A 21,451-nucleotide genomic window follows, 5' to 3' on the forward strand; every position below is an offset into this window, starting at 1 on the left:
TCTTGATGGAGGTGGTGTCTATGGTAGGGACCCTTAGCTGTGAGATACCAGCTGTGCTTCAGAAGGATGCAGAGTGCAGAGGGAATGCTGACCTCCCCTTTGCACCACCTTTTTCTTCTGTTCTCTTCTTTGTGACTGTTCCCATGCATTTTTCCTTTGCTACCTTGTGCTTTGGTACTTTTGGACTGGGACTTGTCCTATTAATGCATACAGCAAAAAATGGTTTGAGTTATGTTCTATCATTAATTCTAACCTTTTTCTGTAAGAAAGGTACAATTCAAAGGCTCCTGCTCTGATTTGTGCTGCAGAAATTGGTCTCCTACTGCAAAGTGTGGGTTTCTAACACCAAAATAAAACCGCTCGGTGTGAGAAGGGCCTGATTAATGACTCATGCAAAAGCTGGAGTAAGAGGCATTTCAGCTCCAAAACATTTTAGCAGGGCAGACAAGGCTGAGTGACTGAGAAGTGGAGATTTTTATGGCAGAGGACGGTGTGTAAGTGCAAAGATGTAGCGTTCCTGCAAGCTGACTCGTAAAACACGTGCATTAAGTATGGAGGCAAATCAATCTCGGACAAGAACCCTCAGTGATGTTCAGATGTTTGGCACCAGGATTTGGTTCCGTGGGTGCTGGAGTGCTGGGAAGTGCTCAGGAAAGCCGGAAGCAGGGTCCTGCCTGTTTGAGGATCTGGGTTTAAATGAGGAGTGCATCTTCCCACCCAGGCTGTTGATGCTGAGCCTGTTGCCAATGGGTGTAAGGCAACCCTGGGGCTCTGTTTGTGCCATTGGGGTAGTTTCCGTGCACTCCAGTTAACTTCTGATGAAAGGACTGGAACCAGTCACAAGTTGAAAGCTGTTTGTGGGGAGTCCTGTCATTTCAAGGCTTTTCATCTAGAATTTGAATTAAAAGATAAAATTATGTGAAAGGAAATTATTAAAGTATGTGAATTATTCACAGCTTTTTTATTATTTCAGTAAGACCAAATTATTGCCTTCCTATGATTCTGAAGTTTTAATATGAGAAAATACTTTATTTCAATTACTTGAATACATATTATAGTATATTGAACATATATAAGTGGAGCAAAGTTTATATTTCAGTGTGATATAAAATTTGAAATCAAATTGATTGAAATAACACGTAAAATACAAGTTTTTGCATTTCAGAACATGACAGTGTTTGCATTTCTCTTTGACTATTTCTATTTGGCTAGAAGGATATATGGATATAGACACAGGTATTGTCCAGGAAGACTGCTCCACCAAAGTGTGTTCAGCACCTTACTTGTCCTGTACAACATGGAGCTGGAAACCAGCGTCTAAAGAGATGTCCATTCCCGCAGCCAGTTGGTCTAGCTGGTGTGTTACAACCCTGAATATACCAGATACAAGCAACCCGCAGCCTAGAACTAGCTGGGAATCCTGTAGGAGGGTTCTGTGTTATTAGCTGTGTGTCACTGTGTCCACAGGATCCAGGGGAGGCTTTTGCACCATTTAATAGTAATTCACAGTCTTCACAGAACCTGTGGCTGTGTTCTGAGTTGCAGGGTTTTATGTGGGTACCACAGCTTTGTCTGAGGATGGGCATAGGGGAAAAGTGATTCTTCATCAGGGACTATAGGGAAAGGACAAAGCGGAATGTGTTTAAATGTAGACAGGGAAGATCCATATTGGATCTTGGGCAGAAGGTCTTCCCTGTGAGGGTGCGGGTGCCCAGAGAAGCTGTGGCTGCCCCATCCCTGGCAGTGCTCAAGGCCAGGTTGGACACAGGGGCTTGGAGCAAGCTGCTCCAGTGGAAGGGGTCCCTGCCTGTGGCAGGGGTTGGAGCTGGAGGAGCTTTAAGGTCCTTTGATCCCAAATCATTCTGTGATTCATTCTATGATGCCATGACCCCAGTCCAGACGGAATGCCCACCACTGCAGCATTTTCCCATACAAAATGGAGTTTATTCTGCTGAACTAAGCCAGAACAGGCAATAATTTGGGAGGTGGGGTAAAGAAGGATATTTACTGCTTTTTGCGTTGATTCTCATTTGATTAAACCATAAATAGAAGTTACAGAAATATAGGGAAATGTTTTCCTGTTCTGAAACAAAATGATAACAGCATCCAGGGGCTGATTTCATGACATCTGCTTAGAGAGGTGCTCTACCTTCTTTGTGTGAAGCTGAAAGGACATCTAACAGCTCTCTGCCATCTCTGGCAGTTGTGCATTGCTCAGCAGCTGCTGGGGGTCCCTGGAGCTGAACCCTTCCCACCAGCAGTGAGAGTAGAGCACCAGTGCTCATGGATACAGCAGAGACAATGGGAGAGGCAGACACAGCTTCTCTGCTTGTGTGTGAGGTGAGGAGCGGAGACGGCTGGCTTTTGACCGGCAGGTAAAGCCTCAGAAAAGCTAGATGATTTAAAGAACCTTGTGGCAGGCGTTTGGCTTAGCTGGTGCTGGGTTTGTTGTCCTGTCAATAAGCCTCTTACCTGGGCTCCCTAATTCTTGCTGAGACGGGCAAATCCAGAACACCACAGCTATTGACTGTAATGCTGTTGAGCATCTTTCTGCAGACAGTTATTTACAAGCCCCTTGTGTATGGATAATGAAGTGTTAATAAGCTGCACATGGAGTTGTGCACATTTCTTTGTTTAGGTCTTTGGTAACAGAGGCTGTGTCCTCACACTTGCTGTGCTGGTGTTAGTGAAGAGGATCCCATGGTGGGGTTATTGTCTTCAGTTGCTCTGCAAAGAGATCATTAAACTGTGTGCTGTCTGTGTTTGGGATCTTGTTGGCCCTGCAGGGATAAAGGGTCTGTGAAGCTGGTGCAGGTGAGAGGCTGGCCTGGCTTCCATGGGGTGATGCTACATCCTTCTCTGCAGTGCTGTGGACCTCTCTGCGCCTTGCTTCTCCTCAGTGAAGGATGGCAACGATGCACTATCTGTGAAACAAGAGAGATTTGTAAGGCTTACATTTATTAAGGTTTGTAAAGCACTCTGCGCTGCCCCAGACGGATGCTGGTGCTGGTACTGGTACATGCCATCATTTTACTTCTGCACCGCTTGGGAGAGCTGCTGTGATTTGCTGTTCGCTTGGCTCCTGGGGAATCTGCGAGGACTCTTGGCTGCTTTGCAGTCCCAAATGAGATTTTTCTGCATCCTTAATGTATTGAATTTACTGTAATATAAAGAACATCATGACACCCATGAGGTTTCATATCAGATTTCATATGAATAGCATTATGGCCAAGCTCAACTTTTGATAAGGAAATGCAACCCTCTACTCTTGGCTCTGTCACTGTTTGCTTTTTATTGTTTTTGTAATGAAGGGAAATAGGTTGATACGAGTGCACATCGAGCTGGAAAAATACTGCCCCGTGTTTCAAGTTCCAAGATAGAATTTTCTCATCTGAACAGGGATTAATTCAGGTTTTGGTTCCTAAATAAGAAGGAAGAGAAGCCCAAAGTTTGGCTGACTGCAGATCCAGGACTAAACATTTACAGCTGGGCTGGGGTGTGTTTAAAGCTGCAGCAAGCGCAGGATGGGCATTGCTGCTGTTTGTAGATGCTACCAACGCTTTGAGTATAGAGAATGGAGTCAGGTCAGGAAATTCATCATCCCTAATGATGGATTTCCACTCACTGGGTGTTTCTAGAAAACCTCCTCATCTTTGTTTCTTCAAGAAGTATCCCATGGAGCGTGTGGAACACTTGTCTTTTCTGTTTTAGGTACAGCGAATTAACATGAAATGTTGAACAGGATTGCGCTGTGTGTAGGGGGAATAATTTAAAACAAACCACAGTGGTTTGAAACAAGAAGAAACAAAGACTAAACAGGATTGAGCCAGTATCTATCAAGACAACTTGAAAGAAGGCAGCAGGAGAAGTCCTGCTTAGCCCACAGTTAATGACTTGGCCAAATCGCTCTGAATTGCCACGCGTGCGACTGAGAGCAGAATGAAGCCCAGATGTAAAGTGCTCAATTCGGGCCAGAAGGGTTGCAGGATGTTCTCTTCAGAACGAAGCTTTCATCTCTGCTTTCATTTGGATGTGCGTGCACAGCAGCTTTGATGTTAGATTGAGAGCCCAGGCTGTTTAGCAGAGGCTGCTCGTGCTGGGGAGCAGACGGGGTGGTCCGGAGCCCCCCCTCCACGGGGCTGGCAAGGAGAACTCATGTTATTTATCTATGGTTTTTGCAGAATCTGCATTTTCTATGGAAATGAGCTGAAATCTGCTGAGGTAATTCTGTGCTTGGCTATTGATTAAGCCCATCCTGTTCCTCAGCAGGCATTTGTTGTCCAAACGCTCCTTTTCTTTTTTCCTTGCTGATTATAATGGGAATGTAATCTGTGCCCTTATTGGAAAAGAAAGGGCGCTGCTTCATCCAGCCATTGATTTGAGACACAAGGCTCTTGTCCAGCTGTGCCCTTCCTCTAACAGCTGCCGGTGGATGCCCAGGATGGGCACTGCAGGCAGACACGGGGCCTCTGTAGCAGCTGAGCAATGGTTTGGATTTGTCTGTGGCCAATAAGAGTTTCTGGGTCGATTGAAATGGGTGTTAATAATGAAAGAGGTGCTGTGATGCTGAGCCGTGTGTGCAGGCAGGTTGGATAGATCTCTGCCATGCTGTTCCAGAGTGAAGCTGGTCTTGGATGAAATGATGAATGAATGCCAAAGTGAGGAGTGTTGAAATATTGAACACATCATTTATAATACATGTTTCATTATAATAATATACATCTCATTTTGACATTTCCAAAACAAAGTGTTTCTCTTTTTGTCTCCAAAAGTATGATTTGAGAGTAAAGTTTGTCACTATATAGGTTTTTCTTTTAAATCAGATGAACTTTGCAGACATTCTGATTGCAAATCACATTTTTGTTTGTTCTTTAACAGAAAACAAACCCGGGTAGATTATCATGATGAAAATATATATTACTTTTTCAAGCACTTCTGGGTTTTCCTGCCTCAAAGCCTACATTTCCCACTGCTCCGCTCGGTCCGTGTTTCCTGAGTGTCCATGGAAAGGCTCTGCAGCCAAAGATGGGGTGGGAAAGGATGGAAAGGGAAGGGCTCATCATTTTCTGGGATGCAGCAGTGGAATCAAGAGGTCCTTGTGACTTAACCGGGCTGCTTTAAAATGCTGTCAAATTCATTTTCTCCCTGTTGTTAAACTGACAACCTCTGGCGATGGGTTTGAATTGAAAGGCAGTAAACAAGAAATTGCATATTCTATTGCCGGTGTATTAATTTCATTGTTTGAAAGATGAACTCATTTGCTGCTCTTGCCCCGAGTAGTGTCTCTGTGTGCACACGTGCAGGCACAAGGAGCTCGGGAAGATCCATTCCTCTCCCCTGCAGAGGAAGGACACAACCAAGTGATGTGCTTGTTGGCATTTTGGCTGGAGACCATCCTGGACCACCTTGGCCAGCCCAAGAGATGCGCAGCTCATGCGACAGGGTCCTGCATTGGACCCCGTGGTCACATTACTGCTACTTACCTAAACCATTTATCCAAAGTTGCTGACCTTAAATTACAGCCTACTTTCTGATTTACAACTCGGATTTGTATTGCAAGTAGTTGGTTGAAAATGTCCTTTTCAGAACGATAATCACACCCCGGTGCAGGATTGTTTTTGCAGTGTTATCTCAAGGAATTATCATTCAGGGAAGAGATTAGAGGTGGTTTTCAGGCTGAAATTTCAAAGTGCCTGAATCCGTATGGAGGTTAAAAAGTATTTCTTGTAATAGAGGTTTAGTTTTACTGGAGAGCAAATTTCCTTCGGGTTTACTCAAGGTCATTAGAACCACACTGGCGCTGAATTTATTTCTATTTTCTGTCTCTGGAAGCAGAAATTGCTACAAGATTCTTCATGCACATGTGCAGCACAGGCTGAATATCTGGGCTGGCAGGTCACAGGGGTTGCCTGACTTAATACAGTATAAGAATCATAGAATCATAGAATAGTTGGGGTTGGAAAGGACCTCAAGATCATCCAGTTCCAACCCCCCTGCCATGGGCAGGGACACCTCACACTAAACCAGGGATGGAGCACTCACAACCTCCCTGGGCAACCCATTCCAGTGCCTCAGCACCCTCACAGGAAAGAATTTCCTCCTTAGATCCAATCTAAACTTCCCCTGTTCCAGTTTTAACCCGTTACCCCTTGTCCTGTCACTGCAGTCCCTGACGAAGAGTCCCTCCCCAGCATCCCTATAGGCCCCCTTCAGGTACTGGAAGGCTGCTCTGAGGTCCCCACGCAGCCTTCTCTTCTCCAGGCTGAACAGCCCCAACTTCCTCAGCCTGTCTCCATATGGGAGTTGAAGGAAGGAAGTAACTTTCAGTAAGGGCCTGGAAATCTGGGGCTTTGACCTGTAGCTGTGTTGTGGTCAAGGTGACTGTTTTGGTGCAAATGGGTCTATTAATGGACATACTTCTCTTTCTTCCTCTTTTTTATTTTTTATCTTATGTTTTTTCCCATTTTCTTTTTTATTTTCTAGACTCACTTATCATTTTTACCTTGTTTCCTGGCTGTGGCTCATTGATGCGCAAGTATTTCTGTGCTGGGGAAGGATTGCTACTTAGATCCTGATCTAACGCATGCTTTAGAAATATCTAGAAACTAGCTTCTTGGTTGTCTGTAAGTGTGTCTCCACTGAGGTTCATCGAGAATGGAGAGATGCTGCTCATTAAAGAGTGATGAAGAAATGGGCATTCCACAAGCAGCTGAATCAGCCCTACTTGTTTAAATGCTATTTATCAACTCAGTAATTGAGCTGCAGTGATACTGAAATGGGGGGTAAGCAGAATGCTCCCCATTTTGATGTTCAAAAAGCCAGATGATGATTTCAAGTGCTCCAGAAACCAAAGCTCTTCCAGGTTACTTTTAGAACTGATGGTTAAGCTGCCTTTAACTTTTTAATCTTGAACTGATATTGAGAAGTCTTTAAAAAGATGTTAGAGTAAACCAACGGACTTTCTAATCAATCACACAAAATTATAATATATTGGAAACTTATCATTAAATAATGAACTATTATTCTTTATGCATCACGTCTTACTATCTAATCTATCTATATTAGTTACTTTTAAAAGGAATCTGGTGATAAATTACTCCATTAAACCAGGACAAAGTGACTAAGCTCTTCATGGGAAATATTACAAAGGGGATTTTTACAGTGACTCGTAGTTTTGCCAAGCACGTTACATTCTGTTGGCTTCAGTGTTGAGTGCTGCAGAGGATGTGGACCAAGGGGTGGGCATTCATTTAAACTCCATGTCACGGTGGAGGGGTGGGCAATGTGAAGGCCACCTTAGCTTGGTGCAGCGTGTCCATACAGGCTGTGGGTTATGGAACCTTCTGCTATGTAGGAGCTGATAAAAGGAACAGAAAGCAACAGCCCTTTCCTCCAGCTCTTCTGAGGCTGTAGAGAAAATACATAGAATCATAGAATAGTTAAGGTTGGAAAGGACCTCAAGATCATCCAGTTCCAACCCCCTGCCATGGGCAGGGACACCTCACACTAAACCATCCCACACAAGGCTTCATCCAACCTGACCTTGAACACTGCCAGGGATGGAGCATTCACAATCTCCCTTGGTAACCTATTCCATTGCCTCACCACCTTAACAATAAAGAATTTCTTCCTTATACCCAATTTAAACTTCGCCTAAGTTTTAACCCGTTACCCCTTGTCCTGTCACCACAGTCCCTAATGAAGAGTCCCTCCCCACCATCCCTATCCACCCCCCTTCCGATACAGGAAGGCTGCTCTGAGGTCCCCACGCAGCCCTCTCTTCTCCAGGAGAGTTAGGGCATCACGATGTTTGCATTCCAGCTTTTGCTTTGTGATTCACCCATTTCTGCCTCATTTTCTGTCGCTTTGGAGTGAATTTCACACAACTGACTGAAACAGCCTGTTCGTGTGCGGTTCGTTTCTGTGGGCATCATTCTGTGACAGGTGTGGATTTATTACACCGTTTCCTTAATACACTTACTTTTCCCCTTCAGCGTGCCATGCGAGTCTCTCTCATCATGGTCCCTTGGGTACATGCCAGCCCTGGGGAGACGAAAGTAGAGAAATGAGCATGTACGTGTTTGCATTTGTAATGGGTGGGGAAAAAAGCTTGCAGAACAGCACCTTGGTATTTTCCTGCAGGCCAATAAAGAGCAGGTTTTGTAGGCTTTGGGGAGAAAACCTTTCAGCTTTTGGGGCAGGTTCAAACCAAGATGGGGTGAACTAGTCTGGGGACATGGGCTGCATGGAACTGTTTGAATGCTTTGGGCACCCCAGGGCTGATAGAGTTGTAATATTGGCACTGTTGTGTGCAGACTTCAGTTCATCCACCATCTGTATTGCTACAACTTACTGCTATTAGAATGACACCTAACTGATTGGGTTGGTGGTGCATGGCCCTGGGCAAACCGGTGCACTGGGAAGTGCTGCAGAAGAGCTGGGTGCAAAGAGGGGGGGATTTGGAAACTCATCTGAATGGGGAGAGAAAATCAAATAAATGAGCAGACTGGGGTTTGTCTATTTGAATGGTTTGGCTGTGCAGTGCACATAGAAGGGAAAAATCAATTTACTGAAATCCTAAATAAATAACTGATAAAAGAACCAATTCCTCTTGAATTGAAAACAAAATGGAAATGGTAAAGAAATGATTGACTGGCTGGGTAAAAGTGTTAAAAGCAGCAGTAGCAGAGTTGGGGGGCTCAAGGCACTACATTTTCATATATAACAAAGTATAAAAGCAGCATAAATTGAGGATAAAGGCCTACTGGTAAAAGGCCTTTGTTTGCTGATGCTTTAAACAGTTCATTTTTCTCCTCGTTTTGATTCAAAATAATCTCGAGTGGTGGGGAGGGATTTGCTGGGAAGAAGCACAGTGTGCAGCCTAATCTTCCGTCCTGCAGACTCACCAGCATTATCATAAGAATGCTGGGGGTTTGCTTGGATTCTGAGCTCATTTTTGTGGAATTCTTGACAAATGGGCCCAAGTGCATTAATAATGGAAGTGGAATGGTTTTCATGTGTATAGGGAAATGGGCAGTCTGTTTGGATTTTGTATTTTCATTGTCTTTGACAGCCTTTGTACTGCCCCACCAGCAATAACAAACCTGTCATCTGGGGTTTGGTTGGCCTGGGATGGGATTTCCCAGTCCACTGCATCATTCTGGTTCCAGCTGGTCCTGTTTTAAACTTCACTATTGATGGCTGGAAACCATCTCATTGACCATCGCAAGGAATAAGCTGGGAATAAATGGCAGCACAGCTGCTATTTGTATAACCATATACAAATATGATATCCCATCTGATTCCCAAATACAGTGTATCTGATTCAGCTGTGTTAGTTATAACTGGCAGTAGTAAATCCATCGATTTGGGATGTGCTGATGGATTTACCTACTGCCACTGCTGAATAGCAATGTGAGGATGTGGCTGCCTTGAGTTAAGCTGGGTCTCCAGAATCTCATCCCAGCAAGGATGCTGCAGCTGTAAGAGGCAGGAGTTTGGTACTGTGAGTCCTCCCATGCCAATGTTTATGTAGCCCCAACATCACTGTAATCAGTACCAGGCTAGGTAGGTTAAAGGAAGATCTGTTGTGCCTACCACTGCTGTCCTCCTCCAATGGTCACATAGGTGTGTAGGTGGGCTGGGGTTGCACTCGGATGTTGTACCAATAAAGCTACAGTTGGTGGATGAAACCCTTAATACGGATAAAGTTAACCTGTCACAGAGGTGGTTTATTCCATTAGTGTTATCGCTCATATTGCAGTGTCTGAGTGCAAACACATTTGGAGGTGTGGCAGGAAATAAATTCATTTCTTTTGTTGCCTATTAAATGTGTGTCTTGTGGTTAAGTTAGTTGTGGTTTTAACTGCAGTGTTTTTCATAGGGAAAAAATAATGAAAGGAAAGAAAATAGCGAGGGACAAAATGCTGTCTGAGTGGTGGTTTTGAATGTCATCCTAATCTTAACTATCAAAGCAGTGCTAGTAGTAGCCGTAGAGCAGATGAAATGCCGCAGTTGTTGGGGGTTGCAGCTGTGCAGATGGTACAGAGCAGCCAGCTTTCTCCCCTCCTCTGTAGTGGAGGTCAGATCTATCTTCCTGGGGTGATGCTACCATCAGCAGTGCCGTTTTCAGTGCTGCAGGTGGTATTTTGGTATTTGACTGTACATAGCTGTGGCTTAGGTAGCTTTTTGTTAGTGCTAGGTGCGCTCAGTCCATTTTCCTTATTTTTGTCCGATGCAGCTGCATCAAGAGATTGTATGCACCCATGTCTGGTTTTTGAGGGTTGCTGAGCTGTCAAAAGTGGTAGTGGCCCAAAGACTGTTCCTAAACAGGACAAAGAGGCTTTTTATTACTGCCTTTTGTTACAAACACCTTTTACCAGCACCTTTGCTCCATCTGGTGCCCCCTGCTGTACATCTACTGAGGTGTTATGGTGCTTTTGGGGTGCTGCAGAGCAGGAAAATGTTCACAGCCTCTCCTTGTCTGTGTGCCAGTGCCTTTGGTGCTGTGCTGCATGCTCCCATTTGTGCTGCTGGATCCCTTTGAGGCAGAGCGCGAACATGTGAGTACCCCAGTGAAAGGTATGAATTTAGAGCATCAGGACCTGCTTGATCTCTTCCTTAGCAATTGATCTCCAGCAAATGCTTGATGTTTTGGGGTTTTATGCAGACTACCTAAAAAGCAAATTAATGCTGGTGTGGAAATTAATGGGTTATACAGCTCACAGTAACAGACTCATTCTTTCTGAAACAGTGCCTAAAAGCTAATACATTCCTAGGTCTAAATAACATATTTCAGAGTCAGTGCACTATGACCTAGCCTGCTTTTGAGCCATGTTTTCCAGCCTAGTATTAAGAGCACAGCACTTAATTACTTGCACAGCACAGACATTAGAAGCCTAAAACGTTTATGTTGTGTTTTGCCTTGTAAATGGAGGGGGGGCTATGGCTGTGGGTCTGGCGATTCCAAGTTGGTATTACCTGTTCCTAGTCAGTGGTATTACCTGTTCCTAGGACAAAAACTGTTGTATTCAATCTTCCTGCTGCCCAGTTTCCAGTTAAATAGGGCATTTAAGAGCCATAGACAAGTTTAATCCTACATCTTTTTAACCGGGTAGTTTGGCATCATGAGGGGAGCTCCAGGTGGAATCCATGCCTGGACAAGGACACTGGGAAAGAAGCTGTTCTGTCGAGAGGCAATGATGGAAAATGTAATCTAAAGAAAATGTGATTTTTAGGTCAGGTGAGTTCATCTCAACACTGTGTAATACTCACCCTCTCTAAATCCCGCATTCAGTACTACAGGAAGCCCACACTTCTACCTCTTTTGCTAGTTAAAGCAGAATCTCTTTCTCATTCCTGCTTTTAACAATAACTGTGTTGCAATGGATTTCACCCTCTAGAACCATAAATATCTTGCAGGGCAGGTGGAATTTTAAGACCTTATTTTGCTGCTGCTGCATGTTTGAAACTTCTATTGAAATTAATGGCAACTGCACTCTTGTAACCGTGTTAGGAGAGAACCCTGCGACCTTATAAATGCAGGCAATATTGTGAAGTGGCTAGCTGCCTTCAGGTGGTGAAGAGCAAACAAAACTGCACTTTATATTAGACATCACTCATTTGTCCTTTCTCTTCTATTGCACTCCAGGCCTTGATCCTATTAGCCACTGTGTCCTTTTGTAATTTACAAAAGTAATGCTTCATGCTGGGATCCGGGAGGTGATTTCCTGCATTGCCTCCATCAGCATCACTCTTTTAACAGAGCCTATGTCTGCAAATACTCAAGCTAGGGCAAGTTCTTGCAGTTCCAGTGGATGCCAGAGAGTGTGGTTTATTTGCTGGCTCAGATATAAATCTGTTTTCACTGGTCTCTCTCTTTTTCCAGCCCTGCAAAGGCAAACTGATGATGTTTGAGGAAGAAGGAAATGCTGGGGGTGGGCAGAGGCCAGGGAACCGGGTAAATGGTCACGTAATTCATCTCCGATTCTTACCACCTATTCTCCTCTTACCTGTTGCTGTGGTTAATGGAGCTCCTGCACAAATATGATCTTTCCTTCTAATTCCTGCATCCCTAATCTCCAGAATGACCATGTAACTTCATTCTCTGTCGTCGCTGATATGTGGTTAAGCTCAAAGGTGTTAGGGCAGAATGGTGAGCATCGCGATGTTCCCTGAAGGCATCCCATCAGCAGCCACTCATTTTGGCCGGTTTGTCAGACACTCAGATTTTCTGTTACTTTTGTTAAAGGATTTGCTTTGATTTTTCTCAAATTCAAGTGAGTCTGTGCTTATCAGAACACTCTGACTCAAGCCCTGCTCTTGAAAACATCTCCATGATTGTGTTCCAGTGCAGCTTTGCAGCATGTTCAGGTTTCCATAAGATTTAAACCCCTGATGCTCTGTATTCCTGTTAGCAGTGGAAAATTTTGCATCATTGTAAATGGGTTTGGAGACTCTCTTTTCCTAAGGCAGATCAAGGAGCCTGCATTTCCTCCCAGTAACTTCTTTAAAATGCATTTGATTCCCAGTTATTTTTCCCCTTTCATGCATTTGAATCCAAACGTTAGAGCACAGTACGTACCTCCTAAAACTATAGGAATTTTGGGTTGTTTTAAAAAGATTTGAGCATCAAAAGCGCTCGAGTTCCGCTTTGTTTTAGTGGAGAAATCAAAGGATGTATGTGGTTTGTTGACCTTCCCCAGCTGGCACAGAAGGCTGGATTAGATTCTCTCAGAGGCCCTGCCTTCATCCCAGGCAGTATTTCTGGCAAACAAAGCAGTCAATGTGTTTATAGCTTGGGTTCAAAACGCTTGGGAAATGGAGAACTCGGATTCTGCTTTGTTTCCCCTCCCCATGCCCCTTCAATCACCATGTGTCAAAGATGGTGATGCTGGAGTAGCTCTTCCCGGCTACCGAGAAGGGAATCTCGCTCTAGCACTAATTACTGAAAGCGTCCTGATGTCATTTATCAGAATCTTCAAAGGGTGAAACTATTATTACAGAGAAATATCGTATCACATGAAATATCGCAACTCAGTGTGCAGGGCCATGGATCAGGAAGATTGCCTGAATTAACTTGACTCGGTGATGAATGGGCAGGGTAATAACTTCTCAGAAGAGCCATAGGAAGCAGGCAGCAGCTTGATTAGCAGTGATATATCATGGGTGAGGCTGGAGGGAAACACAGATCCAGAAGGAAACGTCAAAATGGGACTCCATGAGGCTGTGCTCTGGGAAGGAACTGGCAGTGAAGGTAGAGGAGTTGGAGCGTCATGGAAAGCAAGTGAGGGGTTTGGATGCCAGGGTCAGCAGAACGTGGTTGTGGGGGCAGCGTGCCCCTGGAAAAGGGGAATGATTTCCTCTGCAGATCACACTAAAATCTCCATCCTGGGGGTACTTTATTACAAATTACAAGGCAGCGATTATCCCTCTGATAGAGAATTCCTGGCTTTCCTCTAGCTTACCCAAAGGCAGGTCAGCGACCCCGCAGAAACCAGTGGAGTTTACTTTAGATTTACTGAGTTTAAACGAAAGGATTATGCCAAAGAGTCCAGAGGCTTTAAGCTGCTGTACTCTATTGAAATCAATGAGACAGCCTCGCATTTTACCAGCTGAGGACATGGCCTGATAGATGCTGTTTCTGGAATGTAAATACAAAATCTCTTTCTGAGGACAGATATTTTGAGGTCCTTCTCCAGTTGCTCTAAGTTGTGCCTCTTTCCTAATGACTTAGTTTTAAAGAGTAAAGAAGGAAGTTCAGCTCTTGATTGCTGCGTTTGGATTTATTGATATTAATTTCTATTTATTATCTAGTTTCGAACACTTGGGATTCTGGAGATACTGTAATAGATTAACGTTTCGTAATCTGATAACAGTATGTAATAGACCAGTTATTAATTCATTGTTTCCTTTTCCTGTTCTTCCTTAAAATACAGCTTTATCTTCTTTTCTTTTTAAATCCAGTGAAGCCTCAAGGCCCTTGGGGCTGGGTGTTTGTATTTTCTCATAGTACCATGTATGTCTGTTTAAAGCCCACTGAAGTCAACAGGAAGCTTTTGGTAGATGTTGGGTGTCTCAGTGGCACATTTGCTGTTCCCTTTGTCCAGGCGCTGCTGAGCAGGGGTGCCCAGGTGGAAGGACCACATTTATCCATGCACTTGGGAATGTCAAACTTAAATTGCAGGAAAAAATACGTAGCTCTCCCTTCCTTCCCCTCTGTGTGTTAATGGTCTTTTCATTTTACATTGGGATGCTTCATCTTTAGGGCAGGAATAACCTTGGGGCTGCAAGAGACATGGTGTGAACACCTAAGTATCCCTATTCCCTGGAGCAGAGGGGTTTGCAGGGTGGTCACCCCATGATCCCTTTGAGTTAGGAGGGAATTGCAGCCTCCCAGGGTCTCTGGTCTGTGCCTGTGGCTTTTCTGGTGCTCCTGCCTCATCTCCAGGCACATTGCCTCTGCTCAGCGCTGCTTTTTCCCCATTACCTCCCTGGACTTGGAAAAACCACGTGGCTAAGAAGTGGGGGAGGGAATAAAGCAAGTCTCTTGATAAAGTGCTTATAAATACAGGCGACCCGCAGAGGGGAGTCAGTGGGTCCCGTCAGTGCTGGAAGCACTTGAATTTCCTGCGGCGGGGTGAGAGTTCCTCTGCTTAAATGCTGGTTCAGTGCTTCCCCCCTTGTGCGTCTCCAGCTGATGCATCTTTAACAGCCAGCTCCTGATCAGGCAGGAGGTTACAAACTCTTACTTAGTGATTTCTTCTTAATGCATTAACCACTTCACTGACACAAGATTATCACTGACAAACGGACAATTTGGCTCTGTTCTGTGACTGTAAAACTGCCAGATTAATACAAATCCCGCTGCTTCCTTATGCAAAGTCTTTGTACTATGGAAAGCCTCTGTATTATAGTGGTTTTCACAAAAATAACCCTGCTGATTGTGTATAATGTGTGTGGAGTTCGGGTTTTCTTTGTTTTTACTCATGAAGCATTCAGAAGACCGCCTGGTGTATGTAAACACTGCTCTTCAAGGTCAGTTTAGGTGCTTTGGGATTCAGCTGCTAGAGAATAGTGGGAAGAGTCTGGTATAAAGGGACTTAATCTTGAAGAGCTGTATGAGCTTGTAGGGTAGGTGGCTGTATGAAGCCTTCACAAGAGGCAGATGTAGGGAGAAGCTGGGTGTCTGAGTGCACACATCCAGCGATTCCAGCCCAGTAGAGCGCAGAAGTGGAATAACCTGTGTCACCTGCTGCAAAGGGAGGCTGAAGATCTGTTCCAAAGGGGTTATTTTATTGTAAAATAGATCAGTGACTAATTCCATGTTAAAGTTCTGTCTAGAAGTGGACCTTGAGCAAATGCCCAAAGTTAACTACCAATGTTGCTCTGCTCTCCCACTGTTCTTCCCAGGTAGGCTCTGCTAGTACAACCCTAACCTGCTAGAAATCCTTGAGTACATGTGGGCTGGATGTGCTGAATGACAGCTTTTCCTGTCCTTTCTGTCTGTTTGCAACACTAGAAGTGTGTACACCTCTGATAATGTGCTCCTTGTGCTGCTGGGTATTGGGTCTACATGCAATGGAGATACTGGAAACAACTGTAGTAGGAATTGCTCCGAGATGCTACTTTGCTTTATCTCATTTGAGATCTGTAAGTACTCTGTGCATCTAAAAGACAGAAGATGAATCGGGTGTCACCAGTTCAGAGCACCAGCCTTTTGTAAGGCACTTTGGGCTTAAGAAACTAAAGAAATCTCTATCCAGTGTTTAACTTCCAAAATGAGAGGGGCTTTGGGAAGGTTACGCATGAAGGAGCAGGTACCCAGCTGAGCGTGCATAGGTTGAAGAAGAGTAGTGCCTTTGAAACTATTGCTTTAAGGATTTCAGACATACTTAGCAATAAAATGGACAATATTAAGGAATGGGTTCCATTTAACAGAACAACACTTTTTCTACCACGTAGAAGGCTTGTAGATCCAAAAGATTCCTTAGGGAAGAGTCCTGAGCCTTAGCCTTGCCACGATTAAGTTCTTATTTCTTGAGGTCTTATAAAATGCTGTGAAGTTAAAAAAATCACCATTTTTAGATCCTTTTCCAGTTTATAGATAAAATGCCATCCTAAATGTAAGTAGTATTATGTTTCATTATGCAGTTCTGGGTAGCTCTCACTTGAAGATAAATCAAAGTAGGCTAAAGAAGAGTCCTTTTTTGTAATGTAGATTTATAGCGGCGCACAATAAAGCTCTGCTGCTCAGTTGCAGGTATTTTTGGCATTCTAGTTAAAAGTGTCAAAATAAATGATTAAATTTAAATTACCCAGTAGCAGCTCTGCTCCCCCCATACCGATGTAATAAAGCAAATACTAAAACCGTAAGAGACAAATCCAGCAGCATCCTCCTGCTGTGTCATTAACTTTCTCCCAATTGCTGAGATATTTGCAAGTCTTTCTCCGTGTCTACAATACAGAGTAGGAAAAGCAAGGATGCTTTAGGCTGAGGACAGCAGCAGAAGATGACAGGGGAGTCACAAGGTAAGGATTTAACTGTGTGTGTTGTTCCCAAACCAGACCCTGATTGGTGAGAGGCAGAGCTCCTGGTCCTGCTTGCTGCTCTTGAATGCAATCCTTAGCAATTACAAGGGAAGGAGGACCTGGAACAGCTCAGTGAGTTGTGTCTGTGCTGCACTCGGGTCTCTGTTTTGAATTATATGCCTGATTATGCTTCTGTGCCGGAGTTGGGAGCTTTGAGCAGTGAGAAGAGATGTAGAATGTCAGTGTCCATCTCGGGAAGCCATCACTGGGATGTGCTTAGAATCAGTGGTTTTTGTGGGCAGTCTGGCCCTATGGCTTTGGTTTGATACGTAGACCCTGGGTTTGAGGACAGGAGCTTGTGGTTTATTCATATTTATAGTCTTTGAGCAGAGGAGGAGGAGCACCAGATATATTTCAGAACAAGCAAGAGGACAATAAGTTGAATTTTAGTCCAGTAACATCATTTTAAGGCCCTGACTTGTAATTATATTTCTTTGTTTTATATATTTCCTCCTCCCCATTAATCCAAAACCATTGGCAATACTTCCTACTTGATCCAGGTGAGGCAGAGGTGATCTTCTCCCCATTACACACTTGACACCAGAGGAAAAACCCATTTGTCCGGGGTTTCAATTCCACACGTGGAATGTACAAGTTGATGGTATTCTATGAAAATTCAATAAACCTTGAGAAGAGCAGCAAGGCTGAGATCTGTAATTTAAAATAATGGATATCAAGAAATTGTTTCTCATTTATCTTTACTGCCGAGTTTCAGAGGCACCAAAGAGACTTCATTAGGCTTTTTTTTCTCTAAATAGCTTCATTTATCTCAATCAGCGATGGGTTCTAGGGGTGCCTGACCATTATGTTTAATAATACACAGGGTAAAAAAACCCCATCCTTTCACCATTTTTGACATGCATGGAAAGGATGTAGGAAATCTTTTCTCAGTGGGAGATAGGAAAAAAAAACCTTCATTGTGCCAGATAAATGCAATTTTTTTGTTGCACAATGTGATCTGCAGGCAGAATATGTAAATCTTTGTTTTATACGGATTGAAGTCGCAGTTAAAAGAAATGACTTCGGAAACTCAGCTTTAAGTGAATGCTATCACCTAAACACGATGTGATTTAATCCTGTGAATGCTACACCCCCTTAAGAAACAGTCTGGACCTTTGAATAGAAATTTTATGGGAAAACTGAAAGTTGGGAAAAGCTGGGTTTAATCCCTCCCACTCAGAGTCACAGAATGATTGGGGTTGGAAGGGACCACTGGAGATCATCTAGTCCAACCCTCCTGCTGAAGCAGGTTCATCACCTTCAGGCTGCACAGGTTCACATCCTGGTGGGTTTTAAATGTCTCCAGAGAGGGAGACTCCACAACCTCCTGGGCAGCCTGTGCCAGCGCTCTGCCACCTTCATAGTAAAGGTGCTTTTCCTCATATTCAGATGGACTTTTTGTGTTTCAGTCTGTGCTTGTTGCCCCTTATCCTGTGCCTGGGCACCACTGAAAAGAGTCTGGCTCCATCCTCTTGACAGCCACCCTTAAAATATTTGTACGCACAGATTTGTCTGTTTTGGACTTGGCAATCAGCCGATGTACTAGGTTGGACACAAACCAGCAGCAGCAACAAGAGCAACTGAATTTATGCCTGACGCAGCACTACTCAAACTGTTGAGTAATGTTCCGCTCCATCCCTCTCTGAGCGCAGCTTCTGGTTTTCCTCCTCTCCCAGATAACATGGGTATGGGTTTGGCACAGCTGAAGAAGCGCTTCTGAGGAACTAAACTTACTTTTGATCATTGGTGCCCTTCAAAAGCATGCAAACTGTTGAGAAGTGGTTTTTCTCCATAAGTTACTAAAAGCAGGTTACTTGCAGTGTCTGCCCAAAGGAGCGTTGCGTTCGGGAGTGAGGTGAGGTGCAAACAGAGGGTTCATCTAATACAAAGGAGTAAAGAAAGATTGGATCCAGGAAATTAAAACCCCAATAGATCTTCTTGTTGTGGGCTCACGGCCAATGCTCCCATCCAAAGTGCTGCTCCCTGGGCTTGGAGGAAATAAAGGAGATGAGACTAATATATAAACAGATAAATAAAAAGTGGATTCTAAAGCAAAAGTAGCAAACCTGATGCCAAACATGGGTGGCAAGCTCGCAAATTGCATCTGTCACATTGTGGTGATTCAGAGTGAACAGGTACCCTGCCTAAACCAGGTTTTCTCTCCCTAAATAAAATGCTAGCCTGCTCTTGCATGCGGTGTGCTTCAAATCCCAAAGGCCAGTGTATGAGCAGGCTAAAAATTGAGAGTTTCTGTAAAAGGGGTTTCTGAAAGGAATTGCTTTTTATGGTTGTTAGAAAGGAAACTTTACCTGGCAGATCTGAATACTGGAGTCTACCAAATGAGACGCATTCCTCTGTTCACGAGTACGAGAAACTTGGGAAGCTCCATTTGTGCTCTAAACTAATTTGGTCAGGATTTAGCAGGAAAGAAAGGCTGGTTTTGGAGATATGGTGCCTCTGGAGAATGGCTTAGTGGTATGAGCACTGTTTTGAAGTAACTCGGATGGCACAGTATTGGTGTGTAACTACTTCTGTACATCGACACCAGATGCAAAGTATGTCTTTGTTTAACTTTGACAAATTGCGGGTGAAATACAGAGGAGCTGTGCAATTGCCAGGAGAGAAAAATGGATTTCTGAGGAGAACTTTTGGAATTACTTCTCCTAGGAAGGGTTGGGTTGGCGGTTTCCATGCTCCAGAAGGAGTTTGTTTCCTATTGCCGTAAAATCTGCATGTCTGGGAGCCCACATTTGAACCCCAGGAACATCAGTTTGTTAATTCAAGCCTTGTGGGTGATTTCTATGCAATTTGCTGATTGAGTAGTCATGTTTCCAATGGGTAAAGGCTGGGGAGGGACAGGGGATGGATTCAAAAGCATAAATGGAAATAAGGCCTTTGACTTCCATTGACATACAGGGGAATGAGGACATTTGGTCTATACCTGTGTGGCTGCAGTGATCCCATCCTTTGTAACAACAGGATGAGTTTGGGAAATATGAACCTCTACCGATAGCTCTGGGTCATCTGGGTACGCCAAGGAGGTTGCAGAAGTAGGTAAGCGGATGGAGTAGGTGGGTGACAGTGAGTTTGTGGCATGTAACGCTGCTGACTTCGGTTAGGATAAATACAAGTGTGATGATTATTTAGACACTCAGGGTAAAAATATCCAGATCAAAAATAGGTCTGTACTTTCAGAGATAGCGATGTGTCTTGAGGCTTCCTGCGTGGCATCCTTAAGTATCAGCAAAATCAATTCAATGAGGGCACAGAGGCTTAAGCTAGTGCATAAAAAAGATTAAATAAGACGGGAAATGTGTTAAAATGGGGGTCCTTGGAGGTTTTGCTGTATCATCTGGTGCAAATATTAAGGCTGGCAATGTATCTATGCATTAAGAGACCACTGAATAATTTACACATCCTGGCAAGCACTCTATGCAGCTGCAGAAGTGGGGAGAGAGTGGTTAATGTGATGGCAATTACTGAATTAACCGGAGTGCAGAGTTGAGGCAGATGTGCTCTGGTTTGCAGGTCCTGTCAAGCATTAGCACAGTTAGCCCCTGATGATTAAGTTCTCCAGATAAGTGCAAAGGATTAGACCCTTCATAATTCACTCCAACAGTTTACCTGAAATGGGATCATCAGACATGATCTTTCTTTGCAAGTCGCAGCTTACAGAAATCAAGCATGATATTTCGAAGTTGTGTCATTCTTAACACAAATACATAATAAATCCCCAGGGACCTGTTTTGAAGGGATTTAAGATCCAGAGTTTTCTATCAGAGCTTATTTCCTCCAGTTCACTCCTAAAAAAACATCCCATCACTTTAGGTTATGTAGTTTTATTTCATCATCTCATTGCAGCTCGCACATGGATCTGCACTGTCAAGTATGTTTTCAGCACACCGTGTGGAGTGTCATGCCCAACTAGAGGCTCTCCCAGCATGTACTGTGGAACTGTCTAATTTAACATCCTGGGTTTAAAATACATCATCCATTCTTATGGCTTGTTAAAAATGGAAGAGGTCTTCAGGTGGGTGGTTCAAGGAGCCATTGAAGCACTAGAAAGTCAGTGTCAAGCTCTGTTTCCAGAAGCGAAGCTTCCATTGATGCATTGAGAGGGCTGTCTAGGGCAAAAGGAGGTCATTAGTTTTGAAGGCAATGCATTTTTATATACATGTAAAACCAGGCTCTACATTCGTGTTGGGTTTTCAGGCTTCTGGTCCTTTGATATCTTACTCACTCTCTGCTGAGTGCTGTGGAGAAATATGGTTTCCAAAGGTTACAGCCACTCCTGGGATCAATAATTCAGGCACAACTGCATACAAGGAATAAGTCAATATCAATTTTCCAACACATTGGAATGTAGGTTTCTCTGCATGAGCGGGATGTCTCTGAATTGGTGGGAGAAGGTGGTGTGCTTGTTCCAAGGTTACTTCCAGGCCACTGCCACTGGTGTTTGATTTTACTATGAACAAGGAGGTGGGAGGTTAGTTTTGTTGCTTGTGGGAAATAAGGGCTCTCAGCTCCATGTAGTGTGTGATTGAGCCCATATGGCTGTTGATCAGAGGGGCTTGGGTTGAGGGTAGGAAATGTAGGCAAAATGATGGCAGAGACCTGGTAGAGCAAAGCTTTCCCTTGGGCTGCTGGTCCCAAGTGGGTCCTAGAAGGCTGTAGAGATGCCCTGCAAGTGGAGTCCTTTCAAGGGCATGAACCTGGGCAGCATGCAGTTATTTTTCCTTACGTTTGCAGTGAAATGACAATGTTTGGAGCAGTGGGTGAGCTTAGAGACACTACATGAGCTGCTGTCACATCTAATAAACCGACCATTAATCATCAATCATTGTCTTCAGAAACATGTTCG

General features: G+C 44.0%; 1 protein-coding gene across 6 annotated transcripts in view; it reads left to right on the plus strand.

Annotated features, from left to right (window-relative positions):
* Positions 1–21,451, plus strand: part of FSTL4 (follistatin like 4) — a 396,562-nt gene that overhangs the window by 26,947 nt on the left and 348,164 nt on the right. Inside the window, exon 1 of one of the 6 annotated variants that reach the window (XM_065690679.1) lies at positions 19,579–19,644. The exons of the other annotated variants lie outside the window; for them this stretch is intronic. The gene's annotated coding sequence lies outside the window, so the exon portion shown is untranslated. Of the gene's footprint in view, positions 1–19,578; positions 19,645–21,451 lie in introns of those variants that run through there. 6 annotated transcript variants of the gene reach the window in all.

This window comes from Lathamus discolor, chromosome 10, assembly GCF_037157495.1.
Source record: "Lathamus discolor isolate bLatDis1 chromosome 10, bLatDis1.hap1, whole genome shotgun sequence".
Taxonomy (NCBI): Eukaryota; Metazoa; Chordata; class Aves; order Psittaciformes; family Psittacidae; genus Lathamus; species Lathamus discolor.